General features: G+C 34.5%; 1 protein-coding gene across 1 annotated transcript in view; it reads left to right on the top strand.

Moving 5' to 3' along the window:
- dve (SATB1_N and homeodomain domain-containing protein dve) overlaps window positions 1–14,067 on the top strand; it is a 138,020-nt gene that overhangs the window by 70,605 nt on the left and 53,348 nt on the right. The window lies entirely within an intron of this gene.

Raw genomic sequence — 14,067 nt, 5'->3', positions numbered from 1 at the left:
ACAAAATCAAGTTGCCTGTTATATCTTTTGTAGGGGGTTTCAGCAAATCTGAAGGTATTATAATTAACAGATATGATTCTTAATTGTAATACCTAATAAATTTTTATAGTTTTTTGCATATTACTATCAGCAAATAGAAATATCAAGAAATTTCTAGTTATGTGTTTAAAAATAAAAATTCACTTTGGTGCTCTTTTTACTGAACCATTCTAATCTTCTCTTTCTCTCTTCATTCAATATCTTGTTCATATTATCTAAGCTAACAGCCTGAACTGCTGCATAAATCTCAGCCATGCTCCATTTATAAAATATCTAAAATTTAGTTGCCTTAAATCTGTCTTATAGCAACCACTTTCTCTATTATAAATTCTAACGACTCATATACACACACCTAACCCAACTACATACCCAGCGTAACCGGATTTCCTTTGACTGCTTATCCACAAATTTATATGCACACTTATCCCTCAATTATAATGATACATGTAGCAGCTTAAATAAAATACATGTATATATATATATTATTACACACATACATATTAAGTGTGTCTGCGTATTCAACGCAATAAAATTTATAATCCCTTTTTGGCTTTGCTTTTACGCTTTGGTAATTTCTCTGTCTTGCTTAAGCGCAACCTTGCAAACCCTATTATTATTTATTTCCAAATACTTCCAATGCTTGTCTAAGGATTAGTTACTCGTTTGTCTCCCCACGTACGCTTCTTCACTACTTCATTAAAATAATAACAATTCACACTCGTTTGATCAAATCACAGACAATTCGGATATGCGACTAGTCGTTGTCAAGCAGTGTGCGTGCAAAGGTGGTGGACGGACAAGAAATCAAAGCTGTAGTGAATGTGTAATTGAAGTAGGTATGTCTTCGGAAACCATGTGTTTTTGCTATGTGGAGCCATACAATGGGTAAATCCTTAAATCCTATGCAATAAGCATTCATCAAAGTGTACTTGGAATATATGTATATACATAATCGTATGTGTATTTATGTCAATGTATATAAAGGCAGAATATTCTTGAGAGACCTATCATTATATATGTTAGATAGATAGAACAGTTAAATAATTTGGATAAATTTTACCCACAAATTATTAACGGGTTAGGCTGGTTTAAGATATGTAAAAGGGTCATAAAACCTTATGCAATTGGTAGAATAATGAACATGTTTTTGATTCAGTTTTAATACAACTTACAGGAAATTTTTTCGATCAAAAATGCAACATTTTTGAACAAGAGTGCCATTTTACTAGCAAGTCATATGTATACATATGAATAGACACTTTTTAGTGTTCCAGACTGGCTTAGCCCCTTCAAATGTAGTAGAATTACATGATCAGGGATCTTGAATCTACAAAACCTATAATTGATCGGCTTTTTATTCACATATGATAAGAGTTGTATCTTTGGTACAATGGACACGGTGGTACCCCTGGTACAATGATTGAAGGCTCGCATTACTACAGGCTGTGATTAAGTCCGATCTCACGTTCTGACTGATGTCAAAGATTGCTTTAAAGACAGAAGTTCATCAGAAAGCAATGGGTCGCTTCCTTGTATTTTTTTATACCCTAAACAGGGTAACATCCAGAAAAAAACGTCGGAAAACTAAAAAAAAATATATGTATAAATGATCCACATGACGAGCTGAGTCGATTTAGCCAAGTCCGTCTGTCTGTCCGTTTGTCCATATGTCTGTTTAAGCCCTCAGTTTTCGAGATATCGATCTGAAATTTTGCGCACGTTCTTTTCTCTTCATTTGTGGGAAACGCTGACATCGGACCACTTCAGCATATAGCAGTCATACAAACTGATCAATTAAATTCAAATCCTAGTATGGTAAACTTTTTTATTTGCAAGATACCCCAACGAACTTTCACATGAATTATGTCTAAGGCAATGCAACAATCTGCGGGCAAATTGTTCAGATCATTCCATTATAGCATATATGTAGCTGACATACAAACTGACCGATCAAAAACATGATAAAGATCATTTTATACCCTTTCATACTGTTATAAATGCAAGTGTGAAGGATATTATTTCCTCCGTTAACCGCAGCTAACATTTTTTCTTGTTTCAAGATGAAAAAGCTTAGTCACCTATAGTCCGTTTAGATAATGCCAAATTAGAAAGTTGTAGTTAGTCAAATATTAAGAAATTTTTATGTACAATACATGTAATAACATACACGTATATACATATATTGCTAAACAGGAGTTATCATCCCTTCACACTGTTTAAAATATTTTAAGTTTCTATCTTTTTTTAATTCTAAATACTGATTTAATTATTTTAAGCAGAAACAAGAATTATAATGTTTAAATTCTATATAATCATTGATTTTGATTCTAATTTTCGATAATCTACTACTAATGCTGGTAGTCAAAGAGAGGATTTAAAATAAATTGCCTCTACCCATGAAATATAAAAATCAGCCTACATTCTACTTACACACATACATATAAATACATATATCATGATAGTATGATCTGCTTTACGTTCCCTAAAGACAGGCTTCAATAGCGACCCCTTTTATTTGCTGCAAATATTAATATATATTAGTATAAAGTAACAAACACATACATACATAGGCTTGCCACAAAGCAAACAAACAAATATACATACACGTAATTGTGTGTGTGTTCGTTGGCGCGCTGGCTGAAGCTACAAAGCGATGGCATTAAAATAATTCAAAAACGGCTTAGGGATTAAAGGGATTAATCGGCCACGCTAATGAAAATTGTAACATTGCGGTTTTGAGGCAAACATATTCGTTGCTACGAAATTAAATGCATATCCGCACATGTATATGTATATTTGAGTTTACCATATACCTATATATTATATGGTAAATGTGTGCTTGCTGGTAAATGAAAGCGACTCGCTAAACCAAAGCGGCAGTAAATGATAAAGCAAAAACAAAAATTCAACAAAAAACCAGAACGATTTGTATTTAAGGGCAAAGCTCTTAATTCGCCTTTTCTCCATCTGTTGTTGTTATTGATTTTATTTTCATTTGGAATGTACTGTTAAAGGATTTCAAGGATTTACCTAAAAATGTGCATTTAAAGGAAAATATTGATTTTAGGTGCTTACAAGCAAATCCCTATATACATATTTTATATGTATGTGTTATGTATGTAAAGTATGTACGCGTATGCCTACTCAGTATATGTGCGTATGTTTGTGCCAATTTTTGTAACGTTTGCAGAATTGTAATATCTATATATGGAGTTATGTGCGCTTATGGAAGGATTAACGCTAAAGCCACAGTACTGTATAATTACTATAATGCTTTCAACACAAATAATACGTAAGAATTCATAAAAACATGAAAGAGAAAGTGAAAATATAATTTTGTATAATGTTTAAGTTGAGATGTGAGAATGCTACTGCAAGCATTGTCTGAAAATAAAATTATTCTTCATTGACCATGCCCCATTGAATCATTTATGCACACTGATGCCAATTACAGGCGATATATGTATGTATGTATATAAATCTCTAGGTACATTGTTTTACCATAATCCCCAAAACCAAATGTTTATATTGTCAGAAAACAGTTTGAAAATTTACTTTAAAAAAAAATATTAAAATTCACACCTAAGTGTTTTGTTTATATTCACTCTGATATTAATTATTTCGGCGCTTCATCCATGAGCTCCACAAATCTAAAGGTGGTCTATCTTTCAATGTTGTTTGTAGTACAAAATGAGAGAACCAGAGATATTTTATCGGTCTCATACCATTAGGTACCTAAAATCTATGTTTTGTGAAATCAATTCAAATAGAAATATGAATGAAATTAAATTCCAATCGTCCAGAATCCAATTTAGCTCCACCTTCTTTTTATAGTTTATTTGGACAACTTTTCTTCGCATACTTATACAAGTTTTTTAACAACATTACAGACATGTTGTCATGAAATATACACCCCAACAACATCCATCAGCTGTGCCAGCGTGTTAAAGTCAGAGTTATCCTAGCAATTTTGCACATTGCCACGAATTGTTGGGCTGCCTTAATCTGTAGCCAAACAAATTCGAAAGCTGAAATTCCCAAACACATACTCGTACACTTACATAAAAGCATGTGCGTTAGTATTGATAAATACTGGTGTGGAAGTGAAGCCATTGTTGGAAGTGTGTCACTATTTTTGTAGAAACCAAATGTATACACACAGACATAAGCACAATACATCTATTTCTATACATAAGAGAATGTGAGCGAATAGGTTTTTAGACTCTTGCACAAGTTTATAAGAATGTAACTACCTATAAAGGATATTATCTCTTGGTTATGCTATTTAACGTTAGAAACAAATAATTTGAACCTTTTAGGTGATTGTCTGCGTAGTGTATATATTATACTTTCAGCACTTATACATATATATCTACAACAGTGGCATGCATTCAAACAAGTGCTTCTATCACACACTAGTTTTCCACATCTCTACTTACTACTCTTACTCGATTTTGAGTTGCACGTTCAACAAATCCTCACAATCTCCTCACTACTTTTCTCCATCAATAGACCCGCACATTTATCATCATCAACAACATCTCAATTTGTAATACATACAAATGCATGCATAGTTGTATGTGCTTGCCATTTTGGCGCTGACAATATCGTCAATAGCGTCATTCATCGATGATGTCACCAACTACATTCATAAGTCTTCATCTACTATAGCACCCACAGCACATTGCTTCGTTTCACCTCTGCTGTTTTGTTTATTGTGAATGCTTCTCTCAAATTCTATATGTATACTTTAGGTATATACTTGTATGGAATGTAGCGACGAAATGCTGCAAATTCTTAATCCAAAGGATTTCCCATCGCCACATTCAAATGTGTGCACAGCTCGATAAATCTGAATGCGTATAAAGACGGGCACATAATATTACATAGATATCTACACAAACAACTCTGTGCAAATGTGTTAATATTGGTATATATGTAGGTGAGTGTGTTGTCACATGAAATTGTATCAGTTTGACTATTAGCAGATGGTTCAGCAGCATGTGTATGTGTGTCTTATTGACTGATTAATATTCTAAAGGCATTTAATATTAATTGAAAAATTAACAAAGTGAAAATGTTTAAGTTTATTTGGTTCTTTTTTCCTTAATTTATTCTCATTGTCAGTCAACTTAATTAATTTATGAGTGTAAATTTCGATAAATAAATATTATTTTTGGGAACAGTCTACAAAATAATATACTTGTATTGAACAAAAGTTTGAAAACTTAAAATGTTAATAAATCCTTGCCCTAAATATCTTATAGTATATTATGTTTTTCAAAAACGGTAAATTTTAAAACCTTGGATTTTCTTTCTTTCAAAAATAATTTTGGATTAGTAAAAATAAAATTGATGTTATAAATTTTGAAGTTGAAAAAAAACTGCATTCATCCAAAAATGCAATTTGTCTTATTTCAAACTCTGACTTAAAAAAAAAAAATAATTTTGTACGTTAATGTGTGTTGGCAACTTTATTCAAATTGTCTTTTTTACTTACAACCATATACTTTTATTGTACCACTTTATTTCGTAAAATAATAAAAAAAATATATTAATTTAATGTAACATAGCAACTCTATTCTAAGTGTTTTTTTTAGTTAAATCTGTTTTCAAATTTCATTTAATTTTACTTTATCAGTTCTAAAAAAATAATTTAAACATTTTAAATTTAATGTAGTCTGGCAACCCTATTCAAAATATTTTTGTTGTTAAATTTTTTTTCTAATTTCATTGACTTTTATTCAAACTGCTTTCTTTAATTTCATCTTTTTTGTAATTCTTTTTACTTTAAAAAAAAATTTAAAATTTTTTTAATTTAATGTAGCCCGGCAACGCCATTCGAAATGCTCTTTAGTCTATCTAATTTTAATTCCATTTATTTTACACTTTCAATTCTAATAAAAATTATTATTGTTAAATTTGTGAATTTAATGTAATCTGGCAACTCCATTCAAATAGTTTTATAGTTAAATTTTAGTTCTAATTTCATATACTTTTACATTTTGAATTCCAAAAAAAAAATAATACCAAAATTCTTAAATTTAATGAAGTCTGGTAACTTTATTAAAAATGGTTTTGTTATTGTATATTCTTTTTCATTTACCCCTACTTTTCCGGTTCAAAAACAAAAACATTAAATTTATACATTCATAAGCAAAAAAGTATAGAAAAATATAAAATTTTGTAAGGAGTTGACAACTCACCTCAAATTGTTTCTGGACTTAATTTTGCTTAATCCAATATTTGGTTTTGTAGTTTTCCCCTCATCTTTGAAAAATTGTGTAATTACACAAATATAAGGGGTTTGGGTCCAAATCGTTAATGCATTTGTCAAGAAGTCTTATCTAATCTCATTCAGAGATATATGTATACATACATATGAACAAGCGTTTATGGCCGCAATAAGAAAACACTTCCTACTATTTTATAAACTGCTTTGATTAGATTTTAACACATCAGCTCATGTCAGCACTTCTTTCAATGTTCGCAACCTCATCCATTAAGCTATATTTATCCATCTTAATATAAAAACATATACGAGGTGTGTTCAAAGGAAAAGGTGAATTTTGATATTTTTTTTTTGAAAAGTACTTATCTATTTTGTCCCCTTCAAAGTAATCCCTCTCGGATATAATACACTTGTGCCAACGCTTATTCCAATTCTCGAAGCACTTCTGAAATGCTCTTTCTTCGATTCTGACTTGATCTCATCAATTGTGGCAAAACGGTTTCCTTTAATTGGTTTCCCCAGTTTTGAGAATAGGAAAAAGTCGCAACCAAATCTGGAGAATAAAAAATGGTTGACGTCATTTAACTACTCCTGATTCAGAACAAACTTCGATGCCACACGTCTTATGCCCAAAACATTTGAGATTGAATGGCGTGTGCCAATTGATATGCCAACGTCCTCTGCAACTTCTCTAATATTGACTCGACGATTTTCAAGAACACTTTTTTCGCTGTTTTGATGTTTTCTTCACTTGTTAACGTGGTCGCCATCGAATGCCTCAGTCAACCTTTCAAGTGCCTTGTAACACTTTATTCCATTTTAACGCAAAGTTTAATAGATATTCTTTAAAATATTTCTTTCAAAAGTCAAAAATCGAAGAGCACACAAAAACGTGATTATCTTTTCTGTTGTCAAAAACAAAGTACTAATCGAAATCGGCTCCTAATGCAAGTACATGATAAACATACTCGTATGTGTCTGATTATAACAAAAACTAAATGTCGATAATCGAATGTACATAGCCCGCGAAAAATCAAAATTCACCATTTCCTTTGAACACGCCTAGTATATGGTGCTTGAAACTCAAATCAAGAAGCCTTATAAATAAAGCGAACCGCCTAAATCCGCCCAAACTTTCATTCTAAAAATACCCGTGTGCTTATGCCTCAAAGCACATTCACCAAATCCGAATTTCACTAAAAATAAACACAGCTTCACTGTGCTTCAAATCTAGTGGTGCAGTAAAAATGCCAAGAGATGAAGAGAAGCGCTTGACCCATACTTGCAACCTGCAAAGCTACGAAAGTAGAGTATCATTGAAAAAGCTTAGCTTGCAATGGCCGCAATTGTAAGTAACAACGGCTTTCAACTCAACAACAGCAACTAAACACAGCTGATGTCAAAAATAGGGTGTTTGCTGCATAGCACATAACATAGCATAGTAGCGCATAGTATTGCATCCCAGGGCAATGCAGGGCCTCAACTGATCCATGCTAAGTAAGTAAGCTGCAGAGTGAACTCCAAATAGCGACAACACAACAAACTTGCTATCGTTGTTGCTGTTGTGTATATACTCAATATATCCTGCTGAGAATATGCCAAATGTTGATAGAGAGGTTTTATGTGTTAATTTTTGCGAAAATCCACTATTTGATCAGCATCATCAATAGTATTCGTACCAAGCATAACCTCACACACACATATATGTACGATTTTATATATATGTGTGTCTTCACACGCATGCCCCACATAGATTTACAGTTGGTATTTGAAATATTTGCCGCATTTATGCATGTATGTATGTGTGTGTGTGTCGCTAAGCATTTTATGTGCCTCTGACGAGTTTGTGCGTGTGCTTATTTGTGTTGGCACCTCATATGCATATTTACATTTGTATCAACAACTCAGGTGTCACAAACACATATTTATGTATGTATGCGTAGTTTTAACCTTAGCTGCGAACGTGCCTCCAATATAGTGTTTTTGTTCGGCAGGTTTTGTACTAGGGGGTATTTATACGAAGAGGATTAAGGATTTTCGCAAGAGCTCTTTACATCTAAACATTTATAAATAACAATAGTTGCACGTTGCCGAGCAGTGGCAAGTGACGAATGTTGGCAACACACGTAAACACACACACATAAGCAGACTGTTAGCAATATGAGCTCTCAGCAATCCGACAATTCAACGGCGCGCACAGTCATACTGTCAACTAACCAACCCATCAGCCCACCAGCTCACGAGCTCACGAGGCAGCCAACCAAGCGGCCAACTATTCAACTCAATGACGAGCCTTATGTAAAGGCATAAGCAAACTAACCAAACAACAGAAACGGCAGCAACATAACTCCACAGGCAGCAAACACTCACATATAAATATGTATGAATATGTGTATGTTTGTATAAATGTACGTATGTATGTTATAAGTGTAGCATAGTTATTGGCGCGCACCCACAACAACAGCATGACATGAGAGCTTAGTTGAATGTGTTAAGCGAGTTGCGAGCACAACAGTTATTGTTGCATGCTATTGTATTGTAGTTAGCAAGCAGCAACACTTGTTGCATATGTTTGCTCGAAATGCCACAACAATACAATCAGCGCCATTGGCATATGCACGAGTATATGTTTTTGCATATCGACATCTATACTAACACGCACACATGCTTGCTTATGAGATCAACAACAATAACAGCAATAGCAGATGTCAACTGACCTTACTTTAGGTATATATGAGTGTGTGCACGTGCTTTATTTTTCTTATTTCGCATATCAGTTTAGCTGCATAAATTTGCCTTTGCACGTGTGCGTGTGTGTTGATATGTGCGTGTGTAATTTGGCGTTTATAATTTATGATGAGATTAAGTTTTTGAAGGGAAAATGTTATGAATCAGCTTTGAGTGGCTTAATGCTATAATGAAATGTGATGATTTTCAAAAATTTGCATAGAATTGCCATGCGTTTTGACTTTTAAATGGAGAAATGAATGCTAAATAAAATTATTTCATATATGCAGTGTGAATATTGTAGAGCATGTACATATATGTTTATGAAGATATATATCATATATGGCACAGTCTACTTTGAATACTCAAAATTTTAATTTAAAATATCAGCCATGGAAAATTACGGCAGTTTCTGGTATTTTTAAGATCTTCCAGGTTTGATGCAACAGATTTCAACTCAAACTGACTTATTTTCACTAATAATAGAAATCTCCTAAATTTTGAGATATCGATTTGCGCATATCCTTTTCTTCCCAAAAAGCTGCTCAGTTGTCGGAACCGCTGTTATCGGTCCATATATAGCATATATGTACATACCTGCAAACAAATATATCGTCAAAATCAAGTCCATTTGTTAAAATTTTTTTAATTTTTAAACTATAACAACTATACCTCACACTTAAACTGACCGATCAAAATCAATTTAAGACTCTTTTTATACACTTTTATGCTATAAATATAACTGTAAGGAGTATTATAACTTCGGTGCAGCAGATCGAAAAAGTAAAATTAAGATATCGGACGATTGCCACGCCTACAAAACGCCATAATGCTAAAACCAATAAATTGTCATAACTAGGCACCATAATAAGAGATGTTATATGGTTTAACGAATCGCATTAGGAAAAGACATCTACCGTTTGAAAATTTTTTTAAAAGTGGGCATGGCCTCACCCTCTAATGGACGATAAAACTATGACTAAATGCGCCAGAGATATCCAATTTTACACCCCAGTTGGTATAAAAGGACTTTAATGGAGCCGGTGTCAAATTTTGGCGATGAGCGTGGCACCGCCCACATTTAGGTGAAAACCCATATCTCGGTACCTACTCCACCGATTTCAACCAAATTCGCTAGGCAATATTCGATTACACCCGAACTTAACCCTGCCTTACCTTTTTGTTTTCTTGTTTTTTTAATTTTATATGCTTGTGAGAATGAATTAACCCTGATTTAGTATTTTACTTTCCCAGCGTCATCAACGCATGCAAGTCAAGTGTCGAAGGTATTCTTCCATAAGTTGTTACCATTTTAACAAGTTTTTCGAAGCCTCATGTCTACAAAGAGAGTTACGTTTTCTAGACACTGTAAGCAGCTGAAGTTTAGTCCAGTTGGTAGGGACAAGGTATTTACTCACGCTAGAGAACTTTATTCAATAATTCACAAATGCGAAAAGCAAAAAAAATGTTTTTATAGCTGGACATACAATTTTTTTATATCGACTTAATATAGAACGATACCTTTCATTAATTGTGCATCCTAGTATATCTCTGAAATACCATATCATGTTTTCGGTTACTAAAATAATGCCTTGTTTGATCGCTTATATGATCATATTGATGATCACTACTTCGATTACTGTTGCGCATTTCTTTGTTGATCACAACTATCAAACCAAAATAATAGGAAAAACCCCAAGCTACAACCTAACTACAACCAACTAAAACGTTCAAAGTTTTTTTTGTAGATTTCTACCTTCTACCGTCAGTGCTCGCACACCTGCAGAGCTTAAGCATTAAGCATTATGCAAACGCCATATGTGAGTAGATTTGGAACAAAATTTTAAGTCGCAAACGAAATTTACAGGCAAACGAAAATGCCAAATGTAGCATATGTATGTATGTATGTGTTGTGGTGCGAATGTCGCAGGAACACGCTACACACATACAGAAAAGAAAATATATAATATAAAAGCAGGATCGTTGAAAATAGTGAGCCATGGAAAAACACTCCTATCTGCTAGTGGATTTAGTAAGAATTGATTTGGAGAGCAATATGCCGTATGTGTGTTCGTGTGTGTCTGTTTCGCCGAAAGTTCGATTTGCGAGCGGCAGCAGGAAGGTGAGCACACGAGTTATAAGCAAAAAGGATTTGCACAACAAAAAGCTTTTTGTGCCAGCCAACATACAAATGCTCTATCAAACAAACACATGCATACCATATATACATATATACACAAATCTGCCGGCACACACCCACATATACGTAGCTAAATGCATTTACCATTGTATATGTAAGACAATTTATTCGCATGGATTATACACTGACACTGAAAATATTGTGCGCTTGCTTGTGTGCGACTTAAGCACATTACAAACACTCGCAAGCAACTCTCAAACTGCATATGTATGCACAGTATGAAATATGTATGTGTGGGCGTGTGTTTGTGTTTAGCACGAATTTTGCTACAAATGAATTCGATAGCTAAATTTATCTACGAAATGGGACAAATTTCGAGGATTCAAATGTGTTTGCTATACAAAATCCTAAATCCTTGCGCTTGCCTAACGCTGCCATCGTCACTACCGCCTGAGTGCTATTGCTTTTGCCGCTTCGCCTTGTACTAGGACTGTCATGTTGCTGCGGCTAAAGCTCTTGCAGCAGTTGCTTCAGTCGAGGCTGAGTACGCTCAGCGCACAAATTCTAAACAAGGTTGCAAGCTACCAGGCTGGTTGTGGTAATAACAGCTGAACTACACAAACATGCATGCCAACATAAATACACTTTGAATGGTAACAACAATAACATTTGCAATAACACTTGCAATTGTAGCTAAAGCAGTTATATGCGTATGCACATACATATTCAGAGTTGCCAGCAAAAGGATTGAGCAGCTTAATTGTATACATACCTATACATATAAATTTAAGTTTGGTCGCAATAACCCAAGCCACAAAATATTTCACTCACTTATAGTGCTTATGGATAAAAAACTGGGGACGTATCATAAGTGGTGCCTTGAAGTACGTGTCCGAGATTGTTTTTCCAAAACCGTTTTTGATTTTCTCTGAAAGAGGTGGGTTTTCGGTATTCACAGCTACCTAAGAATCCAAGCAATAATTTAGAATATCGTCAAGATTTTGAGATTTTCTCTAGTTAAAGACCCACAATTAGTAGCCCCGTCTGTATACTGATGGAATAATATTTGTAATTCAAGTATCGGAAAACTTACTTTATCCTCTTTCTCGCACTATATTGATTAAGTTTTAAGAAGTAGGGTTGGCTTTACTGGATTTCATGAACCAAAGTTTATCATTTTATAACGGAGTATTTACGGTTGTCGCCTTTCTAAAACTAGTTTCCCATTTTTTCTTTTGATATTTGCTTACTCTTAGAAAACCAACTCTAAGCAATATTGCTGGTTATATAAGGAGGTATAGTCAAATAGTAAAGTATTCTACTGGACTACTAGTCGAGTAAGTTTCCGTTTAGAATCCTGCGTTTGCAACAAACTGTCTCTTGCATTTTGAACCTCTCGCGGAGGTAATTAATATATGGTATATAAGAGTATAAGATCTAGTAATAAGGAGTCCATTATTTTTGAATAAAATTGAAGGTGTTATTTAGTATATTTAGCCATCTTGAAGGTAGCTTCATAATACCACTATCACAGAAACCTTCGTCCAAAAACTGAAGCAGTTGATATTCCCAAGCTTCTATTGAGGCGAATTTTTCACCAGCAAAATCATTCGCTATTGACAAGAGCAGGTAGTTATCACTACATCACAAGAGGATGCATAGGAACCTCCCGATCAAACTAGTGAAGCTACTGGCAAGTCACTATAGACGTGTGCGGTCTAGCGTTGTTCGCATAGAACACAGTTACTTTCTTATTAGACAAAGCTGGCCGCTTCTGGGTGATTGCTTCCTTCCGATGGTGCATTTGGTACACTTCCGAATTAAGAGTTTAGCCATAAGGGGTCGCCCATAGCAGATGATTCCCCTCCAAATCCACCAAAATTAATCGAGTCTTTGCGATTCAGCAGCGATTCGCAGATGGAATTTCGGTCCATGAGGTTTTTTACATTAACTCGTTCTCCATCAAGCTTCTTGTTGTAACCAACGCTATTTAAACCGTTCCAAACGGTGAGCAATCGAAAAAGTGCTTACATGATGGTCGTTGTGGCTTTCTAGAGCGTTGTGCATTTTTAATATCAAAATTGTCGGACCATAAGCACTATTCACATTTTCAGCCTTTTCACATTTAACGAATCTGGTGTCCATCTTTGACGCGTGCCCAAACAATACTGAGCCAAGTAAAAATTTTAAATACAATAATTTTGATTGACTGGGCTACGTATTTTCCTAATTCTGCTCATACTGCTATGTGCATAACCCTCTGCGTTTGGCATACACTTAAATGTGCGTATTATAAACGGATTAAAATTCGCCTAGCATTGCTGGAATGAGGTGGCCCGAAAGATATAGAGCAACCAATGAATGAATGGAGACGATCAGCTGCTGTTGCTGCCAGCGCCTACTGCCACACTGCAATGCCAATATCAATAAGCATATGCATTCGTAAGCTTGAAGACTAGGCGCTGCTAGTCACCGCACCCGTTAGCACCTCCACCAACTATTTTGGCGATTTATGGCAAAATATATTCTATATAAATATGCACGCATGTCTCAGGATCTCATTGGTATGTGTGCCTGTGTGCTTGCAATACATTCAACACATTGGTGCGTCATAATCGTAACCAACAGGCAACAGTTTGGCAAAAGATTTAGGCAAAATAACTATCATGGTATCATGGGCCATACCAAGACATAAAGATATTAGCACTAACGACAATACAAACAAATGCGATAACGGCAATAGATGTTGCAGCAAAACATGTGCCTATGCACATGCATGCATATGCGTTAATCAAACGCATAAATTGCAAGGGGGGGTCGGGGGGCAAGCAATCTGGTTAGCTACGACTCTACCTTTTACCAAAACTTTGCTGACTTGACCTGCGTATGAAATATTTGTTATTGTTATTTTTACTAAGTTGAAAGGTGT

This window comes from Bactrocera oleae, chromosome 4 (genome assembly GCF_042242935.1).
Source record: "Bactrocera oleae isolate idBacOlea1 chromosome 4, idBacOlea1, whole genome shotgun sequence".
In the NCBI taxonomy this organism is placed as follows: Eukaryota; Metazoa; Arthropoda; class Insecta; order Diptera; family Tephritidae; genus Bactrocera; species Bactrocera oleae.
This window is presented reverse-complemented; position numbering and strand designations above follow the sequence as displayed.